The sequence below is a fragment of the Lagopus leucura genome, unplaced genomic scaffold (assembly GCF_019238085.1).
Source record: "Lagopus leucura isolate 7727_CA_CO unplaced genomic scaffold, USGS_WTPT01 Super-Scaffold_100017, whole genome shotgun sequence".
In the NCBI taxonomy this organism is placed as follows: domain Eukaryota; kingdom Metazoa; phylum Chordata; class Aves; order Galliformes; family Phasianidae; genus Lagopus; species Lagopus leucura.
In genome coordinates, this window is record NW_024962271.1 from 178,025 (window position 1) to 183,591 (window position 5,567).

At 46.5% G+C, this 5,567-nt stretch overlaps 1 long non-coding RNA gene across 1 annotated transcript; it reads left to right on the forward strand.

Moving 5' to 3' along the window:
- The first annotated feature begins 849 nt into the window (after nucleotides 1-849).
- LOC122183343 lies at nucleotides 850-4,234 on the forward strand. Its single transcript, XR_006180240.1, has 3 exons — nucleotides 850-864; nucleotides 950-1,125; nucleotides 2,919-4,234. It is a non-coding gene; the product is annotated as an uncharacterized LOC122183343 (long non-coding RNA).
- The last annotated feature ends 1,333 nt before the right edge of the window (nucleotides 4,235-5,567 follow it).

Consider the following 5,567-nt stretch of genomic DNA (forward strand, 5'->3'; position numbering starts at 1 on the left):
CCTACTGCACAGCACTGGAGCCAGGAAAGAGAGAAAGTCCTTTACAAGGATGAGTTGCTACAACCCTACATCAGCCAAAGCTGCTCCCCAAAATTGTGAATGCGCTCCAGTAAATCCAAACCCACTTCGGTCTGATTTACCCCAAATGTTTAGAGGAGAAAGGGAACAGAGTAAGGCCAGAAGTGAAAAAAAAATCAGTAATGTGAAAAACAAAAAACAAAGAACAACCGAAACCTGGTAACAAAGATCTTTTGAGGGGAGCAGATGGAGTTTGAACCTCGGAGCTGAATCCAGGCGAGAGCTCGATGAGGTCTATGGGAGGTTTACCTACGTTGGGAACTCATAACGGGGTCTTTCATGTGCGCTTCTGCTCGCATGTGCGTGCGCCTGTGTGTCTGTATATACACAGACACATGGAGGTCATCCTTTAAAAAGCCCCTGGGTTGTTTCAGATAACAACGTGACGTTACCTCACTCTTCCACTGGGAACACTTCAAATGGGGAGGGAAGGACATTTATTTAACTAAGGAAAAGCCGCAGCAGCCACGATGGGTGACCACTGTGCATGTGGGCAATGTGCAGGGGTGAGAACAGCAACGGGATTTGTTCCTCTCCGCCTTGAGAAAGGCCTTTAAAGGAAGAGGGAGTTTAAAAAAGACCTGAATCCATTCAAACAAAATGAAAGGTATCGCAAGCACAAGCTTGGAAAGACTGGAGGTGCATTGCTAATAGCTGGATCTAATTAATACATGCCTGGGAGGAGGCAACCCTGAGGAAATGGGGTAAATAGTCTTCAGCTGGGGCTATCTATAAATCAGAGCCAGCAACGTGAGCAGCAATACTGAGCAACTTCCTCTGGAGATGGTCTGTGTTTCCAGGTTGTTGGGTAGCTACCATCCTTTGCTTTGTCTTCTATCACATTTTGTTTTGGTTGTTGTTGTTTTCACAGATGAAAAGTGTCTATTTGCCATTATTGTTGACTGAAATGGTGGTGCACGTGTATATTCACCATCAGAAGGAAGGGAAAAGTCACCTCCAGCCCCATACAAGGAGGGCAGGCAAATGCCCATGCCTCCAAGGACACCATCTTTCAGATACATCCGTTGGTGTTAGACCAGTGCCAAGGTAAGAGGGAAACACAGGGCCAGGCAATTGCAACAGTGTGTGAGAGGGAGAAAAATAAATACCTGGGTAATCTCTTTTCCACTTTCTTATCAGGGTGTCCCTTTGATTTTTGACCGTCTTCTTGCCCATTCAAGGCAGAGCAACTGAAATTCTGCATTTTGCCTTGAGAGAAACACCAGGGGAGCATTGGAAATAAGCTGATTTTGCTATAAAATAATCTTTTATCTGTGCTTGACTGAAATATTTATTCAGGAAGGGTACACAGGCAGCAGGAGATCAGTGCTCCCATTGCTTGGCTCAGAGGCTCCATCATGCTCTTTATTTTATTTATTTTCTCTCTTCTCTTTCTCTTTCTCTTTCACAATTCTTTCACAATTCTTTCCCATTGATATTTATTCTTTCTGGGGAAGCATGTCTTGAGTCGATCTCACCACAACACAATTCAATGGCGCCTTGTTGGTTCAAGGTTTTCAGCCTTGCACTCCATGTCCCATAAGGACCTGCCTCCATAAGGAACTCCCCATCCTCTTAGATACAAGCAAAATCTCCTGCCTTTGGTCCCAGCTTTTGGTGGTTGCAGTTGTACAGACTTTCCAAAACTTGCAATGGAATGTATTGGAGACAATCACAACATTAAGTGTGGGGCAATATTACTTTCTGCTCCTTCTTTTCCCCATTCCAGTCCTGGCAGGCGTTGATGCCCCTCCGAGCCTCTATCCAAACACAGCACCAAAACACATCAGTAATCATAGAATCGTTTGAGTTCTAAAGGGCTTTAAAAGACACCTAGCCCAACTCGCTGCAGCAAACAGAGAGCAGCCCTTTTGTCAGCACGGAGGTGTCAAAAGCCAAAGAAAATCCATCATCTCATTAACAAGAGGGAGCGTTCACCTGGTGCTCGGTAGGCAACAGAGAGGAGATGGGGAGGGGACAAAATCTGGGGAGCAAGAATAAAGGATGAAAGGGAGAAAATCCTCATTTCTCAGGTTGAAAAAGGGAGAGAAAATCCTCCTGCTTCCCATGAACAGCTGAAATTTGAAGGCTGTGCTTCAGTGTTATTAAAATACTGCCCGCTCTCTAACAAAACAGGGCGTCTGTCAGTGAAGGAACTAAGGAGGATGTTATTAAAATGTTCGCTGTCTCTTTCTATAAATTTTTCAGCCTGCATAGTGATATAAGACTTTTAGAGCCCTCTGAGCACCTGTAATAACATTAACCTTTTCATCAAAATGTCCTTTGAGCGAACGAAACGATGTTTATTTGAATTTTGCAACAGGGTAATGAGAAAGCGACTTCTCTATTTTCCTGCTCCCGTTATTTGCACATGAAAAAACCTCTGCCACGAGAGAGCCAGGATTTAGGCTTCCCTCTCCCTGCTTTGGATATTTGAGGGATGTCAGGATGCAGTTTTCCTCTCAGGAGGAGGGATGAGCAGAACAGGCTCTGCAAGGGGCTGCTGCAGGGATGTGCGATGGATGCAGCAACGGGGATGGGCTGGGATGCACTCCAACAAGGTGCTGCTAAAAACATCCAGATAAGGGTGTTTTTGTTTTCCTTTTGCTCCAGTTTAACCCTTTGCGGGCAGTTGAGTGCGCCTCCCTCCTCCAGACTGTAGGATAACATTGCAAGCTGATCTCAGCTGTTGCTGTAGTGGCTCTGATGGAGCAAATGTTTGCTTACAGAAAGAGAATGACCCCTTGGGAGACCCCCCAGGGCTCACTGCGTTGCAAGGGAAGCACAACAGCAATAGGCTTTTACTCCCTCAATTAACCTATTTCTTTTCCTCACTACAGAGAACACCACACTGTGTTGATAACACACGCCTTGAGAACCGCCGAGAAGGAGTGAAAAGAGGGAGAAAAAAAAGATCTGCTTTTGATGGACTTAATCTAAGCCCTGCTGAAAGATGTGATCGAATCCCAGTGCTGAGCATGCCTGCATCCGTCACCATCTTCTCACGTTTCAAACCTTTGGTTTTGGGATGGGCTCTGCCGAGCTGTCTGCCTTCAGCACACCGCCCCAAGCTGCACTAAGACCTCATTGTGCTCGGGGCTGTAGAAATCCAGGATAAAAACAACAGCCCTTGCCCCGAAGGTGATTTTTGCAGAGGCTGAGCAACGCTTGCAGCTCCATCAGCTCTCCACCAAGAGCCTGTGGATGGATGAGGAGAAGTGGGAGGAAGCGCTCCGTTGATGTTAGCATGATGGGAACAACAACAATCTGGGCTGCTGTCACGTTTTGTATTATCTATAAGGCACCACAGTGGTGGAGAGCTTCAAGGAGGGGGCTGGAGAGATTTTGCAGATGTTTGAGGGGACCCTTTGTAGAGGGAGGAGGAGCCCGGTGGGAATGGGGAGGTTCCTGTAAGGGAGCAAGGCAGGGATGGAGGAGGGCTTGTGGTGGATCTGGGGGTCACCCCAAGGACAGAGGAGGGTGGGCTCTGATATTCCACCAAGAGAGGAAGAGCTGGAAATGAGAGGATGAGCCCAGCACAGGGAATAGAACGCTGCTACAAGTGAGGGGAAGCAGTAGCCTTGGCATAGCTCATCTGGAAGTGTCTTAGTGAACACCATGCACATTGTGTTGGAACTTAGAAATATTGCTTTTGTCAGAGGTGGCCTGGAGAGCTGAGGGTCTCATTGCTGAGATGTTGAGCTCACTGCTCCCAGAAATGGGTGTGGGGGAACTGTGGTGAAATGAAGGGGCCTCACCATGCTCCTACAGGACCGACTTTTACACAAACCTGTGAGTGTGCAAGCAGAAACATGGATTGGTTTTCATGATTCTGCATGTAGATCATTATAGTTATCTCCCACCTTAACTTGGAGATTGCTATGCATGTAGACAGAGAAGAAACACTGCCATCTGCTAACTTTGCCTGGTCCTTCCCTGGACGTATTACAGTTTGTCTGAGTTTTCTTGAGATATAACCACTTTCATCTAAATTTCTTGCTTTACCCACAAAGCACACAACTGGGATTCGCCAGGAATGGAAGACCTGAAAGCTGCAGATGAACTGCAGTCAAACCAAAGGCATTCACAGCTCCTGGCTGAACAAAAGGTGGTTTGAGCTGTGAGAGTTCGGATGTTTTGAAAGGCGAAATATGGTTTAAGAGAAGAAAATTACAGATGTTTTATTCCTCTTGGTTTTGTTGTTTTTGTTGTTGTCGTCATCGTTGTTGTTACTACTTATTGCTGTTATTTTATTTGCTTTAGAAGGTCCCCAAAATTTTTGGATAAGCACTGGGATTTGCAGATGAATGTGAATTCATGGGAGTCCATCGGGGCATACCTTGCTCTCTCAAGCAGCGAGCATGTCCCCAAATCCTTCCCAGGAAACAGCAATTGCAACTGAGCCTTCCAGCAAAATTTCACAGGGCTTTCTTCCCCAGCAGGATAAAATTAGCCAAGCTCTCTTGAGATGACAGCTAAGAACTCCAGCTTCCCTCAGATGACCTCAATGGAGTCATTTGTTGCTTAAATGACAGACAAACGCAGTAATTAGGTCTATTTAGTAAAGGGAAGGTGAAAGGTCAAACTACTGGGCAAACTGTCTCCACCGCTTGACTGGGTGACCAAGGTTTGCAGGAGGTGATGTTTGTACAACAACCTGACACTGGCAGCAGCCCGCCAGCAGGTCCCTGCTTGGCGGCAGGGCTCTGCGTGCCTGAAATCTGCCTTCCCACTAATGAAAGCCTGAACCCCCTCACTTGTGTCAGAAGGGATTAGACCTGGAGGAAGGAAGAGCTGATGAAAAGATAGGTTATTGCCATACGGGGTGTGCAGCTTGAGAGAAGGGGATCCGAGAGGGGTTGGGAGGCACGGGTTGAGTTAAGTGGGAAATTATGAATCTTTTTCTTTTCCTCTTCCTCTCTGGCAATGCTCCCTTCTGTTCTCAGTGCTTATTTGCTTTCTGAACGTAGCTGTGCTTCGTGCGAGCTACTCAATGGCAGGCAGAAGCCACACCTGGCTTTCTCCCTCCTGCTTTGGCTTGGAAACTGTGGCATGGGATTTGTGTACTGAGAGCTAAACATCCCATGCACAGGAAAACATTGGTTTTAGCTCATCCCAAATCTCCAGAAGAACACTGAACCAAATATTTAATGTAAGTGGCTATTTTGGCAGAACATTGCAGCTGTGCTTATTCCTGCTGGCTGCCTATCCTTGGGGCTCCAACAAACCCAGCCCCCTTTTATCCGGGGGTAATTTGCAAGATTTCCCTCTGCTGCTTCATAATCTTGGGTTAACATTATAGGATTGTCAAGCAACAGAGACATAAACCAAGATCTCCTTTTTGCATGGCAAGTGGTGATAGATGACCTCCAATTTTGGTTTGAATTAAACCACAGGGGAGTGCCCTTAGGAAGGCTCTGGGCTGCTTCCCTGCTCTCCAAAATGCTCTGGTTTTGGGTGTTTTTCTGAGTGTATTTGGAATGTCTATG